This window comes from Octopus bimaculoides, chromosome 22, assembly GCF_001194135.2.
Source record: "Octopus bimaculoides isolate UCB-OBI-ISO-001 chromosome 22, ASM119413v2, whole genome shotgun sequence".
In the NCBI taxonomy this organism is placed as follows: Eukaryota; Metazoa; Mollusca; class Cephalopoda; order Octopoda; family Octopodidae; genus Octopus; species Octopus bimaculoides.
The window spans coordinates 33,973,372-33,982,582 of record NC_069002.1 but is presented as its reverse complement, the minus strand read 5'-3'; positions in this window follow the sequence as shown (position 1 = coordinate 33,982,582).

The following is a 9,211-nucleotide window of genomic DNA, read 5'->3' as shown; positions in this document are numbered from 1 at the left end:
ATATATATATATATATATATATAATCACACTTGATTTTTTTCTCTCTCTGTTTATCGTACCACCCCTATCTCTATATTTATATAGGAATCTCTGTGTCTCTCTCTCTCTCTCTCTCTCTCTCTCTCACACACACACACTCACTCATCGTCACTCACACACTCCCTCTCTCCTTCTGTGTAAATGTCACTTTGCATATGCCTCATTTTTTTTCTTCTTTTTTTTGTTATTCTGTTATATGAATGGGAGTTTCGGTTCCGTAATCTAGTGTACCGTACCATATTTTTAACGTAACAGTACTTATACGCACAGTATCCGCCAAACCCACACCAAACCCCACATAACAAAACCCTACCATCCCACCGACAAGAACACCAACACCAACAGCAATCAATATTAATTCGCCCCAACACTCCACACCCGATATTACCTCTACATTCGCCAACCCCAAAACCCACACGCTGGCTGAGCCATTATTCAAATGATGCTGTAAATTACTTTCTCCAGAACAGCCATCATCCTATTGCATCGAAGAATTAAGATAATAAAAACATACCTCCACGCACATACCCGTACCCGATCCTCCTTATATACCCGCTCGCCCAACACACATGCCAACACCACACCAAAGTTCAAGAGGCAATTCGTTGTTTGATTCTTCTTAACTTCCTCGATCACCACGAACACCTCCACACACAACATTACTGCACACACACACACGAACACACACACACACACACACAGACACATGCACGTTCATACACACGCATCCCTGTCACCGCCTCCGCTATTTCAAACACGACGCAATTGAACCAAAATTTTCTCAACACGAAAATGCCGTTGCACATTGAAGAATCTGGGTGCGCACATATGCATGATGCGTTCATGATAAATTGCTTCTATATGCATAACAATTGTGCTGGGCCTACATTCATAATAGCAGAATGTAGTTGAGATCATAACACTGGAACACTATTACATATAGAAAACTTTGCAATCAGCCAGCCGTAGTGTTTACCAGTGCAGAAACTTGCCTATGTGCAAGAAAAGCTGGCGGAGCAAGATTAGGAAAGAGCAAAGATGGTCATCGTAAAAGTGGTGGGAGAGCGTGCGTGTATGTATATGTGTGTATGCATTAGGATAGGGGACGGTGAGAGGGGTAGAATGAGAGAGAGAGAGAGGGAGGACAGAGAGAGAGAGGAACAGAGAGACAGAAAGAGAGGGGGACAGAGAGAAAGAGAGACAGAGAGATAGATATATAGATGGAGAGAGAGAGAGAAGGGTGCCGAACGAGGCAGTAAGGAAAGGTGTGGCACTGTTGATATGGGGATGCTAACGGTGATGATACAGATAACTTTGGGGTACGGAAGGTCCATCAGAAGATAGGGGAAAAGGCACAGATGGAGGTGTGGAACACAAACCTTCATGCTGTTGTTGTTGTTGGAGTTTGTTAGCCCCAGGGAAGGTGTGATGAAGAAATATTATGGTCAAAATCATTTCTGCCATGATTATTCAGTTCCTTCCCTCTCACACCATAGGCAAGGATCGAACGAAGGAAGACATTAACCAAGTGTTCGAATTGTAAAGTTAGATAATATCTGAAGGAGAGTTGACTGTTATTTCTAGCACATCGAATGAACACATAAAATGCCTTTCCCTGTTTCACGAAGCACGAAGTAAACAGTGATGCCTGTGTTGGTAGTGGTGGTGGTGGCGGTAGCGGCGGCGATGGCGGTTGTGGTTGATGTGGTGGTAGTGTAGGCAGCTGGCGCCGGTAGTGACGCTGGACGATTGTTGAGGAGGCGGTGGTGGTGGAGGTGGTGGTGGTTAGTAACGATGGTTGTGATAACGATGACGATGTAGGTAATGTTGGTGTTAGAAAACCATTGGAGACAAGAGCTGTTCGAAGGAAGTGGTAGCGATGGGGGACGGAGCTGATGTTGCCGATCATAGCTGTGCTAATTGTAGTAGTAGTAGTAGTAGTAGTAGTAGTAGTAGTAGTAGTAGTAGCAGAAGCAGCAACAGCAGCAGCAGCAGCAGTAGTAGTAGTAGTAGTAGTGGAGCTGATGGTGGTGGTAGTTGTGTGTTGGTGGTGGTTATAGTGGTGCTGTTACCTGGTGTGGTGGTGGTGTTGGTGGTGGCTGATTCATTGATATCGGTGCTGTTGGGGATAGTATTTACTGGTTGTGAAGAACTAAAACAGGGGCGGGAGGCGGGTGTTGAGGAAAGACGGAAAATAAAAGGGGACACGGAAGAACTTAAGAGCAGAACGAAGTAATCAACGAGTGAAGTGATGATGATGATGGTGATGATGATGTTGACGATGATGATGATGATGATGATGAAAATGATGATGATGATAATTGTGATGGTAGTGGTGGTGGTAGCGGTGATGCAGAAGAGAACAGTGAGGCGGCTGGTGTTGGCGATGGAGAGTTCGGTTGGAAGTGGGAATGGTAAGGCCGGAATGAGGCTTTGTAGCGGCGAGGCGATGGAAGCGTCGGCTTTGGGGGCGTAAAAACTTTCTGGCTAACGTCGATGAGAAGAAAGTTTGTAAAATCTCGTAAAATCTCGAGGCGCCGGTATTTTCAGCCATAATTGTTCTCTTAATAGTGGTCAGCTGACAAAATAGCCTGCTTACGGGTCACTTGTTTATTTCAGTCGAGGTCAACTCCACTGATTCACTGACCGTCTTTTGTGAAATCTTATCTTCAATAAATGCTTCTCAATATGTGTGCGTGTGCTCGAGCGCATTTGTGTGTGAGTGTGTGTGTGCGTGTGTGTATATACACAAGTACATATTTGTGTACATATATATATATATATATATATACATATACAGACACTCACACATATACACACAAACATACACACACACACACACAGGTACACATACACACACTAGCAAGGAAGTATTTCTGTTTCAATCTCTCTCTGCCCTTCGCCCTCTCTCTCTCTCTCTCTCTCTCTCTCTCTCTCTCTCTCTCTCTCTCTCTCTCTCTCTCTCTCTCTCTCTCTCACTTTTTCTCTTTACCCCCTCGTTCCGGTTCTCTCCGCATGTATTGCTCTCTCTGTATTCGTCTGTGTCCTCTTTTCTTCCTCACACACACACACACACTCTCACATACATACTCTTATACATGTAAATATGCATAAGCATACTCAAATTAGTTATTAGAAAATGTACGCAGTTAAATATAACGACACTCCTGCAATAATCACCTCATGAGTCCTGAGTTCAATTCTCGGCATGAATTGCTATATTACACCGCTGCTTGATTTCCTAGACAAATGTTTCATAAAAATGCGTTGAAGAATGTGCTGAAAAATGTTTTCTACCTTTTAGCCATGAATATATCCATTAACTGTTCCAAGGTATCAAGAAGTCAGAATCGTTACCACAGCGGATAAGGTTCTTTGTAGTATTTTGACAGCCTTTACGTTGTAAATTCAAATTCTGCCGAGGTCGAATTTGCATTTCATCCTTCCGAGGGCGATAAAATAAGTACCAGTCGAGCAACGATGTCGATGTAATCGACAAACCTCTTCTCTCACGAAAACATCCGCAGTCCTTGCGCCTATATAGTCCAAACAATCATTAAACATTTCAAATTTTGGCGCGAGGGCCAGCAGTTTTCTAAGCTGGAGGCTTGTCGAATACAAGGACTCGATGGTAAAGGTACCATTGACCACGATGGTCTCTGAACACTGTAGGATGAATCGCCACTAAGCATTCTATTTGTCCTTTTAACGATTCTGCCAGCTGGGAGACTTCAGATTAATTAATCTCTCAAATACAACGCGTGCTTAATCATATTGCTTTGAATTAATCATCCATTATCTTGTACTCTTGAGTTTTCAATGACGTGATTATTTATTTTTAAAATGTCTCGTAGATTAGATGTACGATGTCAGATCTGGCTATTTTTAGCACTAAACAGGTAGAATATTTGGGCTGTATATGGCCAGTTTGAATGCTAATGCAACGTTGTAAGCCTTACCTTCGTATTTCTTTTTTCCCCAATTTTCAAATTCAAAATAGATTTTTAAAATACTGCAGTAGTAATTAATATTGTTGGCACTCCGTCGCTTACGACGTCGAGGGTTCCAGTTGATCCGATCAACGGAACAGCCTGCTCGTGAAATTAACGTGCAAGTGGCTGAGCACTCCACAGACACGTGTACCCTTAACGTAGTTCTCGGGGATATTCAGCGTGACACAGTGTGTGACAAGGCTGACCCTTTGAATTACAGGCACAACAGAAACAGGAAGTAAGAGTGAGAGAAAGTTGTGGTGAAAGAGTACAGCAGGGTTCGCCACCATCCCCTGCTGGAGCCTCGTGGAGCTTTATGTGTTTTCGTTCAATAAACACTCACAACGCCCGGTCTGAGAATCGAAACCGCGATCCTATGACCGCGAGTCCGCTGCTCTAACCACTGGGCCATTGCGCCTCCACTGATGTATTATATATTCGATGTTTTAACACCAACCTATCGTTTCTTTGATATTTTTTTTTTCGCGTAAGGAACAACCCTGAAAAATAAAAGCCACTAAATTACAAACACTTACGTGACACTATTGGTTATCTTCTACTTTCATGTGAGTTACATCACAAAACAATTAATGCCATAAAATTATAAGCTTATATATGACACTCCTTGTTATTTTTTTGTTTTTTTTTTTCATGTTTTAGCTTCTGGTGTTATTACTGCTCCCTTCATTATTGTACACATATCAGCTCTTAACCAATTGTGTTTTACATAGAGTTCTATATTCAAGAGAATATGAATTATGTACGTTATTTACATTATATACAATTGACGCCACCACCACCACCACCACCACCACCACCACGGTCATCATAATCATCAAGAACAACAACAACTCCTGATCTCGAGTCCCAGGCCTAATAGGTCCCGTTGCCTGTCACCAGTTGCATTACAAGTGGCTCAAGTCAGAATATAACCCCAGGATAAAACGTCAGTGCGAAGCAAGCTTATTAACTTCCGTTGAGTGTACTCGTTTCCTATCAACATAATGTTGTTGCACAACCCTAGGCCATCTCTGATCAACTGACTTAAGTCACACCCATTTAGGATTTTAATCAAACGTATTATATTCTGGATTTACAAATTACATGATATGATCTGTTGGAAATTTAACTATCATATCTAGCATGCCTAACGACCGCGTGACTGCCTGTTTGTTAGCCCGGTTGTAATTAATACTGTGTGTGATGGTATGAAGACATAAATAGCTATATATTACTGGCCGATTCCCTCCACCGGATATTTCCATGGTGCTTCATGCTGATATGCTGTGCTAGATGAAATGATTTTGCTAGAAAGTCTAGTAATTATGATGATCTCCAGCCGACAGGTGATGAGGCAAATGTCTCGTAGCATTAGCTGAGTGTAATTAATTAGTTAGTTAGCTAATTGATAATACAATTATTTATTTATGCATGTCTGCTTAAGTACATAAATTGAACCTTTCATCAGATATCATTCGATGTTCATTATATTATTAACGAGCCACCAGATCGATAGGTGAAATGGAATATATCAATCTTCCCAAACTAATTTTGAAAAGGCAAGATCATGTTTCTCCACCTCTTCTCATATCAGTCATTTAGCGAAATTGACTTTTTTTTACTGTATTTTTAGTTCCACTTAAACGAATATTAAAGGACTAAAATTCACTCGTTTGACATTATAATCTTATCCGTGTGTAGACTTAATGAAAACTGTGACGGAGGTGTTTTCCCTAGTGAAAATATGAAGGGCTGTTTGCTTATTTACACAATGATCATATATATACGTCATGGACGCTGAAAGGACAGAACAGCAACAATAAGAAAAGCAACAACAAAAAACACAAGCACTTCGGTATTTTGAAAAGCACTCGCGGACTCGCGGTCGTAGGATCCCGGTTTCGATTCCCAGACGGGAAGTTGAGAGTGTTTATTGATCGAAAACACTTAAAGCTCCACGAGGCTATGGAAGGGGGTAGGTAGCGATCCCTGCTGTACTCTTTCACCACAACTTTCTCTCATTTTATCTTCCTGTTTCTGTTGTGCCTGTAATTCAAAGGGTCAGCCTTGTCACACTTTTTGTCACGCTGAATCTCCACGAGAACTACGTTAAGGGTACACGTGTCTGTGGAGTGCTCGCCACTTGCATGTTAATTTCACGAGCTGGCTGTTCCATTGATCGGATCAACTGAACCCTCGACGTCGTAACCAACGGAGTGCCACGAACAGTTCATTACCTGATTCAATGCACTCGTCTTGCCCACCCACCACTGAAATTATTATTATTATTTATATGGATATATGTTTATTTATATTGCCTTTACAAGTTCACTGTTGTATTGCATATATTCAATACCAACAACACTCATTAACTTATGGTTATACGCTAGAATTGAAATAGGCCTTTTTCCATAGCTTTCTCATTTGATTTTCAAATCAAGGAGACCGTTTTCAGAAAACCAATATGCTCATCATCACTTACTTTTCAAACAGTCAGACAATCAAATATGCCAGTTGGAATATGAGTGTTCATGAACGCAAACAACCCAACACACGTCCATGTATAGATATACGTGTGCGTGTTCGGTGAGCATGTGTGTGTGTCTCAGTGTGTGTGTGTGTGTGTGTGTGCATGTATAAATATAGATATATATACTTATATATTTATACATATATGTGTGTGTGTGTATATATATGTGTATATGTGTGGCTGTGTCTGTATATATATATATATATATATATATATATATATATATATATATATGCATATGTGTGTTTATTTATGAACATACACACATAAATTGATTTATTTATTGTGGATGTTCATTAAGCAGAGAAATATTTTTGTTGCAAAGTCAATATATTTTATTTTTTAGAATACATATGTACATACACACACAGACATACACGCACAGACGCACATAAACATGCACATGCACACACCCACAAACAAATGTTATTTTATTTCATATCTGTTATTTACATTTTTGGAAATTACAAATGCAAAATCACTGAATATTACCTTGAAGTAAATATTACGGTAAAAGTTGTGAACATTCTTACTTACTATGTCTTCTCTATAGGATTCCGAAACACCTCCGCGCACTTCTGGCACTTTAGTGCTATCGAAGAGAGATAACACTAATGGGATTGGAGGATTTATTTTTGTAATGCAACAATCAACATCAGCCACTGACTTGTGGTCGCAGACCACTCGCTCAAATCAAGTATAATAGTAGTAGCGCTAAGTAGCGTTGACGAACTTTAGTTTAGGTTAAGTATATTGTAACATGTGGAGTATATTGTAACATGTTTATTGAGAGAAAACACTCGCGGTCGGAGGATCATGGTTTCGATTCCCAGACCGGGCGTCTTGTGTGTTTATTGAGCGAAAACACCTAAAGCTCCACGAGGCTCCGGCTGGTGGTGGTGGCCACCACTGTTGTACTCTTTCGCCCCAGCTTTCTCTCACAATTTCTTCCTGTTTCTTGAGTAACGCCCGCGTTGAACTGGCGTCCCGTCCTGCTTGGGGGAACACATACGCCATAGAAACCGGGAAACCGGGCCCATGAGCCTGGCTAGGATTTAAAAGGGCGCATAAATAAATAAATATTATGCATTATCGCGGCCAACATGTCAAAACATCTGATCTACACAGTGTCTAGAGCTAAATGCGTGTATGTTTGTGTTAGTATGCACATATGTATTTAAAAAAATAAAATATATTGACTTTATGCAAAAAGATAAAATAAAATAAATTCTCTGCTTTAATAAATATCCACAATAAATAAATCAATTTCTTAGGGCTAAATGCTACTGCTGTGATGGTATGTTGCCAACTGAATGTGGCAGTCCCATGAAAGGGAACAATGCTACCGTTATTTAGCCCTAGGAAACACTGTTTCCAGTTGGCAATGATACATTTTCTGTCTCCTTATGTCTTTAAAATGGGGAGATAAGCACCTCCACTCAGCAAAGCCAGCAATCTTCCCTTTTAGGGGACTGCCACATTAAGCTGGCAACATACCATCACTTTATCGTGGTGCTACTGTATAAATGTCTCTGAGAGATTTAGAAATGCAATATTTCTAACCTAAAACTTGTGTACCTTTCAACATTGCTTAGCGATGCGATTACTATATACATATATAAGTATATATGATTCAAAGGCTTCGATTTCCAGCCCTTTATGTTGCTCATTTCCGATCACCAGCTGGTAAACCAATTTTGGCTTTCTTTTGAATATTCACTGTCTGAATTTTTTCTTTTTGAAACATGAAATGAAAGCTTGAAGGAAACACTTACCGTAATATCATTTTTTAATTTAAAATAAAATAAAAATGGGCTTCAAACCTACGGTGTTTATTTCATTTCTGATTCTCGTGGTAATATGATTATAAACATGCTAAATTCAATAGAATTGAAGCCATGAAATTGAATAGCTGTTTAAGCATCGCTCCAAAATGATATTTTAAATAATACTTTGGAATACTTCTATATGATGTTTTTAAAAACAATGAGTCTGTATGCGGTTGTTCATTTTGCATGCGCCTAAGCTGGTACATGTATATCTAAACCAATGTATTTTCTTGAACCAAAACGAAATTGAAAGTGGCTGTATTTGCCTGAAAGATATTTAGAAGCATACATATAGGCGTTAGCACTTCATGTATTTTGTTTAAACTATTGGTGCCTTGAATTAATTCTCACTTCTTCGCTACACCAAAGATCATATCAGATCTTCGACGTGAAACCCCCGTTCCTGAAGGTTGCATATTATTTACAATGGTGTAGGTAAATTTGAATTCACGGGGGCTTGTCTCGCGCAAGAAACATATAAAATCTGACAAAGTCGTATCATATTTTCTGTGAGAGCTGAGAAATGAATGTTCATGCTTGCAATATTTTGTTATGAATGTGAGCTCCCTTGCCCCAATATTTGTTTTAGGTGGATCATTGTTATCTGATTCAAACTTTTCAATCCGTAGTGTCGAATTTGCCAGACAGTTACCGATCACTGGACACTCGGCACGAATGTTACTGTTGCATGATTTTTGTCGGCAAGCTGTTTCAGTTAAAATGTATCAAAGAATAATCTACATCTGCGCTGAGTCCTGCAGTTTGTCGCTTCTGGTGAATCAACAGAAATGTATGTTTATATATATATATATATATATAT